The sequence below is a fragment of the Hoplias malabaricus genome, chromosome 1 (assembly GCF_029633855.1).
Source record: "Hoplias malabaricus isolate fHopMal1 chromosome 1, fHopMal1.hap1, whole genome shotgun sequence".
Classification (NCBI taxonomy): Eukaryota; Metazoa; Chordata; class Actinopteri; order Characiformes; family Erythrinidae; genus Hoplias; species Hoplias malabaricus.
This window is the reverse complement of record NC_089800.1, coordinates 75922698-75935655: the sequence shown is the minus strand read 5'-3', so window position 1 is coordinate 75935655 and position 12958 is coordinate 75922698. Positions and strand designations below refer to the sequence as shown.

The 12958-nt window shown below is 41.6% G+C and overlaps 1 protein-coding gene across 1 annotated transcript in view; it reads left to right on the top strand.

The window, feature by feature from the left end:
* Window positions 1-717: 717 nt before the first annotated feature.
* The window catches only part of LOC136698920 (pleckstrin homology domain-containing family G member 3), a 69699-nt gene continuing 57458 nt past the window's right edge, over window positions 718-12958 (top strand). Inside the window, exon 1 of the mRNA XM_066673465.1 lies at window positions 718-884. The gene's annotated coding sequence lies outside the window, so the exon portion shown is untranslated. The remainder of the gene's footprint in view (window positions 885-12958) is intronic.

The following is a 12958-nucleotide window of genomic DNA, read 5'->3' as shown; positions in this document are numbered from 1 at the left end:
TACATACATCTAAGCTGTATGATTGACTTTCTATCTACTGACTGCCTGGGGTTACCTTCTGTAGTGCACTATATAGGATGCAGGGAACCATTTGAGATAGAGCCCGGAGTTGGTGTTGCTATAGCCCAGGTAGCACACCATATTGGGGCCCACAATTGTTATATAGATGGTACCTATGTGTTAAGATGGGCATGGGTTATGGGTGGGTTGGCACATGGGGTTCTAGTGACACAAATGTGGGATGCCTGTGTTATAAATATGTGGCCAACATATGAGCCCATATGGGTTTATATATCACCATGTATTTGGTTGTAGAGCCCAGAAAGGACCTATATACAACCTCAATTCCTATCACTGACCCTGGAGGACAGAATGTGTGTGACATCTGGAGCTCCCTTTATACGTCGTGTGTTAGTAGGGTTCACTCTGAGCGTGAATAAAATATTTTGGTATTTTTTGAATACTTAATTCTGAACTAATGTCATGACCGAACTGTATGTAATAACAGCAAAAACATACAAAACACATATAAACGATGTAAAACGAATACAAAATCAGCTGGTCGTCTCCAGGCTTGGGAGTCACTCAGAGCGCTGTGGTTGCGCAGGTTTAGCGCAGAAATCACAGATCTTCACGTCATCGTCGGGGGGGCAGAATTTGCGCGGATGATTTGTGAGTCGAGGGTTCTGCGCAGCGCGGGGCGGAGAGAGGGTCGGTCATAACTTCAGCAAAGTAAAGTCGAGTTGGTTTGGAGCTCCATGTGGATGAAGAGCAGAGCAAAGCAGAACTGAACTAAAGCGAGGACTTAAAGCCAGCGTCAGAAACAGATGATTCCCGAGAGCGCGAGCTGAGATAAAGCCCCTCAGAGAATCCAGCCGTTGTGGGTAAGTTTAATTTCTCTTCAAATATGTAGTCTTGTTCTGCGCTGACATCTGTTTTTAATGTTTTGGACTGAGGAGGTCTGAAGATGAGGAGCTCCGTGAACAGAAGTGTAAACCAAATTTTTTATTTTGGTTTTGACTGAAGCTGCTTTTCGTCTAAACCCCTGTTTATACCGCAGCTGCTGTGGTGTTGTGTCATTACTTCTCTGTTTCTCATGGAGTTACGCAAAATAAGATGTTTTCAAAGGTACTTCCATCTGTTGTTACCGGCTTTTCTCTTTAAAAACAGAGACTATTTGACTGTCTTTCAGCTGTTCAGCTTTGTTTTGTTTTTTTTAATTAATATTCTTAATGTAGCTTAATGTAGTTAATCGATTAAACGCTTAAAACACGTCTATTTTCCTCAGAATAACTGATTAAAAATTAGTCCCATGTAAAAAAAAATGCACGTAACGCGTCTTAGATGTAATGTTACACCGTTGCCTACATTCTGAATGCAATTAGTCCCGCCCACTTCCCCTGTCTACAAATTGATGTGATTAGCTCCATAATTTTATGACATCAGAAACCCTGTCTGTCTGAATCCATGTTTTTGAGACTGTGTTTGCAGTTTCAAACCCGAAATGCTCAGACATGGATTGCTTATATCCATCATGTTACGTCTTGTAGCTTATAAACAACACCAGCACACCAGGCTAACACTGCACACACTGCGATGAAAGGTGAAGCAGGGTCATTGTACACACTCTGAGAATTGTGTGAACTGTGCGCTTTACACCCTCTTGGATGGATAATATATCAGCAGAGATTGAGATGGACATAAACATTTCTAAAACGTGTATAACTTGAAATAGCATTGCAGAAAAATGTCCATTTCCTTTCTGATACTTTACCAAGTGTCACCAAAACATTTAGCTCTGGATTAAGCACATTTGCTGTCTCTAAAGGCATGAGAGATAAAGAAGGTATTTAGGCCACAAGGAGATGTTCCACTCTTCGTATAGAGTGAAAGATGTGCACTAAGATTGTGCCTCTCATATTCCATATGCAGCCAAAGAGATTTTTAGATAAGCATGGAAGATGCCTGCTGACCTAAAAAGCTGACAGCTACTGAGAGCTGCCCTTGTGTTAAGGTATTTTAAAACATTTATTTTGGGTGTAAAATCTCTCTTGAAAAAACATTCATGATTTTCCTCTTGACAATACCCAGTATGCAGGTTTATGCTTTTGCGTTGAATCACAAATATCTTCCTCCACACTACGTAAGACTTACAATAACGGCTTCTGTATTCAAAAAGTGCATTGAATGCCTCATAATAAGAACATATGTAATGGATTTTAATCTTCAGCTAGCTCTTTCTACCATGTAGTGCACTGTCGAGGTGCAGTTATATCAGTTTTATGATCTGTACAGTGCACTATGTAGGGAGTTGGACACTATTTTGACAGAGTGTAGTTTACATGCAATGCGAAGAAAGAAAGAAATACAACACTGGCCCTCTTGCCCTCAGGTGCCCCCTATTATGATTAATATTAATAATTGTTTTGTTTTTGTTGCTCACACAGTTCACTGACAAGATTTGTACTGTAAGTGTTAAAACTGTCCAAACGACAGACACAGCAGTTTTCTTTGGTACATGATTCTCATGTTGCTCGGTTAGACTCAGTGTTTAGGTTCTCCTCTATATTGCTTCCACATGGTAGACTGGATGATGCAGAGTCATGTAGGGTTGGGGCGGAGTGTTAAAACAATAATAAAAAAAATGAACATAATTACAATAAAAATCAATATAGGCAATTGTCAGTTACAAGTTCTTAATATCGATTGAGTTAATTGCCCAGCTCTAGGACAGAATGCTAAAGTTTAAATTTTGACCAGTGTATCCTTAATGTTGCTGTTGGTTTGTACGTTTTCATTGGTCTCACACATTTTCATCAGGCACTGTACCTACTCTGCAGTGAATGTCCACATAAGCTTGGCAAGGCCAGAAGTTACAGGACTGATAACTCGTGTTTACTTTACAAAGGAAAACATTTCTTTTTAGGTTGAACTTTGGTCATTCCCGGACGACCATTTGCACGTCAGTGGGTTAAAGTTCTGTTTGTGAAAAGTGTGTTCCAGCATCTTGAGTATTGTAACTTCCATACCTCGTCTTCATGTCTTCCATATGCCACACACACCCACACACACACACACACATAAACAAACACTCATTTCACTGTGCACTTTCAGTGAAGTCTGAATGTTGAATGTAAACAAGCCTTTTATAGCTTCATGTTGTTTACAACGTTCCCTGAGCCGTGGCAGATGCTTAGTTTGTCAGTTGGATGGAGTTTGTCCAGTGCATCATATGTGAAGTTGGTAAAATGACTCCTTCCTTACCACAGCGTAACAGGCTGCATTTTTAGCACACACACATGCACACACACTCACAGGGGCAGTGAGCACACACACACACACCCCAGGCCACAGCCTGCCAGCCGTAGCACCTGAGGTTGAGTTGTTGAGTGTTAGATACACTTCTGCCATGGATATTGAGGGAGGAGAAAGAGTTGTCTCTTTATTCCTGCCTCCTTCAAATTTCCTGTCAGTCCTGGGGATAGAAGAAATGTTCAGGTCCCAAGCCCATTTTGTTTCCAAAAAGTCTGTGTGAATCATTAAAACAAAACAAAGGCTTTCAGAGTGGTTTGATGTGAACCACATCAAAGACAGAGAGACGATTTATTTACAGCATTGTGGTACCTATGGAACCAGACGTCTGAAGAGTTTAATGCCTCAGAAAAGCTGCTTCCCAGAAAGAGATGATGTATGTGATGATTATGAACATGCAGCCTGAGATGCTGTTATATGACAGTAATGTGATATTAGGTGTCCAAACTGGTTTCCCGGAGTGGTGCATGCAAGTCACTGTAAAGCAAGAGTAGTCAAAGAAAACAGAGGCTTGTCGTTTATATTTAGTTATATTTTCACTATTAAAATTGCATTAAAATCAAAGGCATTTATGGTTGTTTATAATCAACACTGTGTATATATATAAAGCAGGTTCCACCAGATGCTTTTCATCTACAATGGTTGAAATTCCCCTTTTAACAGCATTACGTGTACATCATTTTCCATAATTTGCACCAGTAAACAAGAATGGGGATGTGTCACGGTGTAGAGGAAGAAAAACCTTTATTCATCTTATCTTCTTTTCCGCTCGTCCATTTCAGGTGACCTTTATTCATCTCTACACATATCTTCAACATACAACATTACAAAGTGATACAAGTCAACCTGTCTGATAGATTCTGGTCAATGGTATCAAACACTTATGACTCGTGTGAAAACCACAACTTTCTGAAAGTTTTATGAATATTGGAGTGGTAGTGGCTTGAATAAAATTACAGCAATACAATCTTATAAGATTAACATTTTAGATGCCACAGGAGCATGTTTTCTAAGCCACTATCAATTCTGACTCCTGATTCTTAATGCAGTAAAAGGCTAAAATTAATGAGCTAATTCAAAGGGGCGTATTATAAAAAACAAATTTCAGTGCCTTTGCATTTTCATTTGGGTTTCCAACCCTCCTCCCAACATTACATAGTACAGTTTCTGCAGTGCTAAGCCAAGAGTGGCAATGGCAGAGGCTCTATTCTCCTTATTACAGGTCAGTTAAACATCACAAGGCGTTTGGAGCGATAATTTTAAGATAAAAATATTACCATGTCTTGCTTTTAAAGGACATATTCTGTACATTTTTCCACAACATTTGGGCAATTTAAGGATAGGTTTGTTACTCTAATGAGTCAGGTGATTATTTTCCTATAGGTTCTGTTTTATTTTGCACTATTTGACATATGTACGACTCAAAGTAACTTTGTCTTATACTTTCTCACAGATTTAATCAAGACGCCATATGTGAGTGTGTAGTGCTTATGTAAGTGGAACATTGTAGTTGTTTCCTAGACAGCCCTGGTCTTTTACTTTGACCTTGTCCTCCAAAAATGTCCCCTGTGGACCTGTCCTGCATGCCAGAGGTACTGTTTCACAGCCAGCGCTGCACGGCTGAAAAGTAGAAGTAAAAAATGCTGAGAAGCTGTTGTCTAGGTTTTGAGAGCAGATCCTCCCTTGATAAGAGCTGAAACTTGAGCAGCTGAAGAGTTGCTAACTTTGAAGGAAATGTTTTACAGCAACAAAACATTTATTTCTATATTAATGGCCTAAAATATAATTTTTAAATGTATAGACATTGTGCATTAGCTGAAGAGAAAATGTATTAATTATTTGAAATTTTACTTTTATTCGTGTAATTTGAGGACAACACTGTGGCACTGCGTCACTGCTACACAGCCCCAGGGTCCTAAATTCCTGGGTTCTATCTTCAACTCAGGTCACTGTCTGTGGGAAGTTTCTCCCTGTTTCTGTGAAATTGTCCACAGTTTTGAGTGTGTGACAATGTCTACAGGTATGAGTGTGCGATGCCCTGTGATGGACCGGTGCCCCGTCCAGGCCTTGTTCCTGTCCCGCTCCTAATGATTGCCTGTAAGCTCCAAACTCACCATGACCCTGATCATAACACTAGAGAAACAACAGACTCCTGAAAGAGACTGCTGGCATTCTGGGTTGAGCTCAAGGTCAGTTCTTACAGAGGATATTACATTCATGAAATGCCTGGTGTTATTGTAAGGAATATTATAATACTCCTTTGCCTTAGCAAAGCTGGAATGAGCTAATGGGTCTGGGGCTACTGTAAATCTTGCCGTGGTTTCTTGGTCTGACTCAGGAAATGATTAACCCATTAGAGAAGGCGGTCAGGATGTCAGTGTGCCTGTGTTTCCTGCGCCGGCTGCTTATCGCTAGAGCATCGTGGGTGTTCTGATACAAAGCTGTCTTACCACAGCATCTCTGCAGCTCAGTCGATAACTGTCATTAGGTTTTTAAAGTGGCTGAAAAAAATCTTGACAGATTTTGATGGCTCCCACATTAGTTCCAATCCAGGTGATGCCTCGGCTGCGCTTTCTCCATTCCATGCTTATCACTGAAAACACATGCACTGTGCAGTAGCCACTAGGGGAGCGACAATGTCACGTTATGCTGAGAGAGCCATTTTTGCTCAGTTTTCTTCTTGTTTATTTTCACTGTAATTTCTCAGTATACTCGTTGTTAGTTTTCCTCCATTTAACTTGGCATTTGGGCAGTCACATAAACTTGGGTCCAGTGCTGTGACTGGAGAGACACAGACAAGTAGGCGGGGCTAATGCTACCATAACATTGTGCCTGAAAGACACCAAACATATGAGTCTATCTGCGGCTATGGTTTCAATGCCCTCTGCAGTGTTTGTTTACATTTAGTTTGTGAGAAACTCCTGTGAGGTTTTGAGGACTGGAGCTGTCAGTCAGGCATGAGCAATCTGAAAGTGTGTGGTGTTTCATTCATGACAATATCATGGGTAGCTCTGTGTGCACTGGTAATTGGTGAATTGGGGGCAGTGCTGATATTTTTTTATAGGATACAAAGTGCGTCATCTCTAATAATGATACATGGTTCAAATGTCTTAGGTCAATGATATCACACATCTCTTCATTTTATTACTTTATTGCAGTTCAAGTTCACACATAAGGCATGGCCTGGACTGGTTTGTTATAGTCAGCTCATTTTGAACTCCAGGCCCGAATAAAGGGACTAATTAGTCAGTGCGTTCATGAGACTGTTAGTGTTTTTGCAGAACTTTAAAGCCTCGTAATACCAACTGTGGCTTGTGGACTGCATAAAAAGCGATGCTGTGCGGAGCACCATGGTGGGTGTGAGTGATGGCGTTTTGTCGTCTCCCTGCTGTGTCTTGGATAAATGGCGAGTTGCCACAGGAAAAATGTGGGAAAACGGGGCACTCCTCTTACTTTGTGTATGTGTAAATGTGTGTTGAGAGGGGAATTTTCTCTTTAAAGGGGGAGGAGGGCACAGGAGGGTAAGAGCGAGGTCAGCCAAGACAAACATGCACCGTGCTGCTGAAATAATAAAGCCTCTGTCTAAGGCAGGGCACCTCTGGACCCTGCTCCGAGCTGTCACTTCACTGCCTCGTCTGTAAATCCTTTGACTATGACACTTTCTCATTGTCTGTGGTCCTCTGAGGCCTGTGGAGTAATCCACTGCTCCCATGGGTCCACTTTAGTGGACAGGGTTTGTGGCTTTGGAATCGAGCATGGCCTGGTTGTGGCGGAAGAATGAGGAGTCTGGTCAGAGCAGTTATTTTTAGAGCTGCTTGAAAGCTAGGTCTCTTTGTCTCAGCTGGAAGTGCTTCATTAAGGAAGCAATTGTCAGTCTTTCTCACAGTGTAAATGCTAATCATGCATGCTAATCCTGCAAAGACCTGTCTGAGGGTAATGTCATATTTTTAAATCCATTCATGGCAAAGAAATTCATGCTGGGACTAATGGTGGGACCAATTTTATTTATTCATTTTTATTAAACCACCATTAAACCACTCATTCCTTTGTTCATCTTATGTAACCACTTCATTCTATTCAGGGTTGCGGTGGATCCAGAGCCTACCCACAAGGCAGGAACACACCCTGGACAGGAAGCCAATCTGTCACAGGGTACCACACATTCCCAGTGTTATATTTGTTAATTAAAATTGAAATAGATCGCATCTGAGCCAAAAAAGAAAACTGTCTGGTAAAATGCATTGTTTTCCTGCTGCTGTGTGTTACCCTGTAAAACCTCAAAAACAAGGTCTGGCTCCATGGGCTAGTTAGTGGGGGTATAGCTCAGAATGCAGATCTGTACAGCTTTGAAAGTGAAAGCAACATGAATCAATTTGTACCAAGCTCTGCTTTTGAAACATATCTAAACACCTAACATGGAAGACATTTTTTATCACCAAGCTGAATACTTCCTTAAGCTGAATATGTTTGCAGACGTCAGATAAGTTTGGGGAAATGGAACACAGCGCAAAATATTAAAAAAACTTGCTAGGGTAATTTAAAAAAATATATATTTTAATCAAACTCGGCACAATGAACAATTTATCTCTGTAGATTTATGGGGCAAATATATTTTGTGAGTTTGGGAAACACTGACATGCCAATTTGTGTCCTCGAAAAGAACCATTAGCGCTGCTTCTTTGGCTCTTGTGACCTGAATAGGTGTGGCTTTGTAGAGCGATGAGGTAGATACAAAATGGAGGAAAGGCTAACGGTCGTGTACAAATCTGTATATAATACAGACAGAAATTAATAGAAAATGACTCATAAACTCACAAAAATTTGAAAAAATAAAGCTGACTGGTATTCAGTCAGATGGGAGGTTGCTGTATATCTGTGATATATATATTTTGCTGAACCACCCCCCCCCCCCCCAACTGTTTATGTTTGATTTAGCTGGTCCATTAACAGCACCAAAATTGATTGTTAGCATTGCTGTTAGCATTCTCCTATGGTAGAACAAATTTTTAAAAGTTAATGACACCCCTGTCTCTGTCCACATGATGCTTGTTCGTTTAAAATAACTTGCCTGTGAAGAAATAGCGGTTGGAATAAGAGGCATATAAAATTGATCAGTGTGTGGGTTGGTGAATATGCTTTAATAGGAATCCTGGAGCATAGTACTGGGAGAATTTGAGACGTCCATTGAGAATCTGGCCAACGAGGAGTGGAGAATTTCCTCTAGATCCATATTCTGACATTTCACTATGATTCCTTTCATTTTAAATCATGTATTTCCTCTCCATTAAATGAGCTACTTGCAAATGCCTTTAGAACACAAATTATATCATATTCCTCAGCCCAAACTTTGGCGTGTGTTGACCAGGCATACATTAAAATATTCTCATGCGGTCGGAATGACACCACTTCCTTCCTCCTTTGACCGTCTTGTCCCACAACAACATATTGCAACATACTCTTTATGTTAAGTAACTCCCCTTCCTTTCACAGTGCTCTTTACACTTTATGAATTGATTTGAAACAGTGCGTTGGATATGAAATGCTTGCGTAAGAGCTTATTATTGAATGCGAACTCCTTTGTCAGAATGCATCAATGTCGAAATTGCGATCTGATGTTTATCATCTGTCAGCGCACGTCACCTGAAGCACCAACATTTACAGAAAATAGAAACTGGAAATACAGCCATCTTGAATATGATCATAAATTATTTTTATAGTAGTAGAAATGCAGAGGTATTAAGACATTTTTGCCTTAAAGCATTGCTGGGTAAGATTTGATATTTTTGCACCTGGTCTCGCCCTACAGTTGGAGAGTGTAATTGATTTTTACAGCACTTGCCTGAAATCAAGAGGAGGGGGTATTGAGTGTGACAGTGGTTTCCTACCCTCCACCAAAAGTTACATAGTACAGTTTCTGCAGTGCTGGGTCTGGAGTGGCAACAACAGAGGTTTTGTTTTCCATATTACAGGTTGGTGGAACATCACAATGAATATGAAGCTGTTATTTTAAACAAATTTTGTTTGTTTAAACTGAAGTGTTTCTGACATCACAAATCTAAGGAAACATTCTCATCAATTTGTGCGCAAGGTTTTTTAAGCTTCCGGTGAGCAGCAGAGGGGTGGGTATGAGGAGACAGGGCTAATTGCATAGTCATAGATCTGCGCATACTTAAGACACTTTTAAGGCATTAGTGGACTTTTTGTTGGAAATAACTTTAAAAAACTTTGTTTTCTTCAACCAAGATGAGTTTTTAGTTGCGCAATCAGAGATATGTTCAAAGCCATTGCAAAATCCTTGATGTACACATACAACTGAGCTTGCACAGCAACAGGTATCTGTTTATTGCACTGAGATATTAAATATGTTCTTTGTATAGTCTGTGGAATGTAGGACTTGTCGGGCCAGGCGTAAGTGTGTTTATAAAGGAAATTTCCCAAAACATACCCAACTTAAGAATCTGTCTGTGTTTTATCTATAACACAATCTGAAACTACATGGTCACAGTTTTATGACCTCCTTGTTTCTTCAGCTCCCCTGTCCATACATTTGCATTTTGTTGTTTTGTACGCATACAGACTGTAGTCCACCTGTTGCCCTGCAATGCTCAGTGGACCACAACAGAGCAGGTATTATTTGGGGGTGGAAAACCACAACAACTGTGGTCTAGTACAGTAGTGTAGGTACCAGGCAGTGGAAATGTGCCAATGCATGCAGCAGCAATTCTAATCGATTCTACTGCCCAGTTCCATGCCACCAGGGGGTCATTTTGCTGCCACCCTGTGCCCAACAGTCATTGCACCACAGCCCTACTTTGGATCTTGCAGGTGGTGGTTCCACATGATCCTTACTTGTTGCCTTTCATGCTGAGACCAACCAGGTGGCAACTCCCAACAACATAGCACTGGAAATCATTAGACTACACAAGCCCTTTTACCACTAAACACTCAGCTCCAGAAAGGCATCTGGTAAAGGATACCTCCCGGGAAGCCTCCCAGTAGAGGTATGCCAGGCATGGCCAACTTGGAGGAAACCCTGTGGTGGACCGAGGATCGACCAGAAGGGTTTTATCTCCTGTCTGGCCTGTGAATGCCTAGAGATCACCCAGGAGGAGATGGTGGAAGTGGAACAGGAGAGGCGTCTTGGCTTTTTTGGATGTCCTTTTGCCACTGTGATCCTGAAGTGGATAAAGCGGATAAGAAGTCGTGATGAGATGGGATAAGATGCGTTCTCATGGTCCTTTGGAGGACTGTTTAATGTGATGTTCTACTGAGGTTACCATGGTTCCCATGTGAGGAAATTTGACTGCTCCCCTCTGACCTGCTGAGAGATTCCAGAAAACATTACCGCCTATAGAGGAACGCGCAGAAGGTGGTAAACGGAGATGATTAGCCATCCCATCTGTATCCAATTAGAGCAAAAGTCCTAGATGTCCCATGGGTTGATGGTAATGTTGAGGGGAGGTGGTGGTGGTTGAGGGGGTTGGGGGGAACCGGTCATTTCATGGGTCAGGTTTCGGTTAGTGCGTTTTATCAGCTGTGGGAACAAATGTTCTCCAGTTGTGTTTGACTCTGTGCCTGGTGGGCCATTACACATCTGTGCTAACCTTTGTGGTATTTTCTTAATCTTAGTTTCTTGTAGCAGCAATAACAGTAAAAGACAGATAGGAAACACTTGTGTTGTTTTTGGCAAAAATGAAAATGCTGACAGTGAGGCATGGTGAGGTTCTGTCTGACAACTCCCAGACCAGTCCATTATGTCTTTTGCAAGTTTCATATTTAATATCTGATTACGTCAGATTGAGTTGTTCATCGTTTATGAAATAGTCCGGAGATCTGACAGTGCACTGAAGTGTGCATAGAAAATTATTTTGAGACCATGACTAATCCTTTAAAAATGTACTGAAACAATTTACTGATAAAGATTTATTTTTACCTGAGCATTTAATCTTCAACAGATTCTTCTTCATTCATTCATTATCTGTAACCGCTTATCCAGTTCAGGGTCACGGTGGGTCCAGAGCCTACCTGGAATCATTGGGAGCAAGGCGGGGAAATACACCCTGGAGGGGGTGCCGGTCCTTCACAGGGCAACACTCACTCACACACTCACACCTACAGACACTTTTTTTTGAGACGCCAATCCACCTAGCAATGTGTGTTTTTGGACTGTGGGAGGAAACCGGAGCATCCGGAGGAAACCCATGCAGACACAGGGAGAACACACCAACTCTTCACAGACAGTCACCTGGAGCGAGAATCGAACCCACAACTGTGTGAGTGCGACACTAACCTGCTGCTCCACCGTGCTGCCCCAGATTCTTCTTGATTAACCATATTTACACAGCTTTGCATTTAACACGGGCGGCACGGTGGTGAAGCAGTTAGTAGCGCTCACACAGCTCCAGGGACCTGAAAGTTGTGGGATCAATTCCCGCTCCAGATGACAGTCTGTGAGGAGTGTGGTGTGTTCTCTCCGTGTCCGTGTGGGTTTCCTCCGGGTGCTACCACAGTCCAAAAACACACATTGGTAGGTGGATTGGCAAAAGTGTCCGTAGGTGTGAATTTGTGTGTGAGACTGTGTCGCCCTGTGAAGGACTTGCGCCCCCTCCAGGGAGTGTTCCTGCATTGCGCCCAATAACTCCAGGTAGTCTCCAGACCTACTGCAACTGGATATGCGCTTACAGATAATGAATGCATCTGCTCTATTTCAATTTATGCCAGATTTGCACAATTGAAAATTTGTGTGCATCTTAATCATGATGTTGGGTTCCTACAAAACATTTGGACTTCCTGAGCATATAGCCCTTGGTATCTAAAATAGTATGTAAAAGAGTCTTTTAAAATAGTATTTCATGTGTTTAAACATAATGGAGATATCCCCCTTTTAAAGCTTAACCAATCTCCTGGGGTCTCAATGTCACGTCTGTGTCGGTCAACATCTATGGCATGCATTGGTGAATATACTACAAGGATCAAACCCCACAGAGGCCACAGTTAATGCCTTCAAAAAAAAAAAAAGGAAAAAGTTTAGTTATCTCTTTTTAATGAAACATGAAAAGTGTTCTATTAAGTTCAGAAAACGGTCATAAATAACTAGATTTCAATATATAATAATAACAATATTTTCAAATGAAGGATAATTAGAATTTGTAGTAGCCACAGTATATTATAGCCATTCCCCTCCAAATCCCAAAGTGATGCATCCCTAGTTTCTTTAGCTCTCAACTACTATTTAGCCAGCGTACAGTTGCTCTAGTGGTGTCTATTAGTAAAGACAATGTGCTTACAGTTGAACCACTGACCTGAATGTGTTTAGTAACCTGCTTTAAGGCCTGGGCTTCACCAAGGGCTGCTGTGAGATACCAGACGGAGCTGTTGTGGCAGTGGCCTCGGCTGAGCTGGCTGTCAGCTCATAGCAGTGGTCAGTGATCACACCGAGGAACAATGTGGACCTTAATCCCTGAAGAATTTCAGCTGCTGTGATCTTGCGCTCAAGCACATTCCTCTTTAAACAGCAGAGGCTCCGCTGAAATGGCCGGAGAGGAGTTCACGGGCCCAGTCTTCTGGATTAATTTAATTTATTTCAAGAGCTGAGAACTAATCTGTGGTAGTGAGGCTTGGTTATTGATGTGGGAAAACGCAGGGT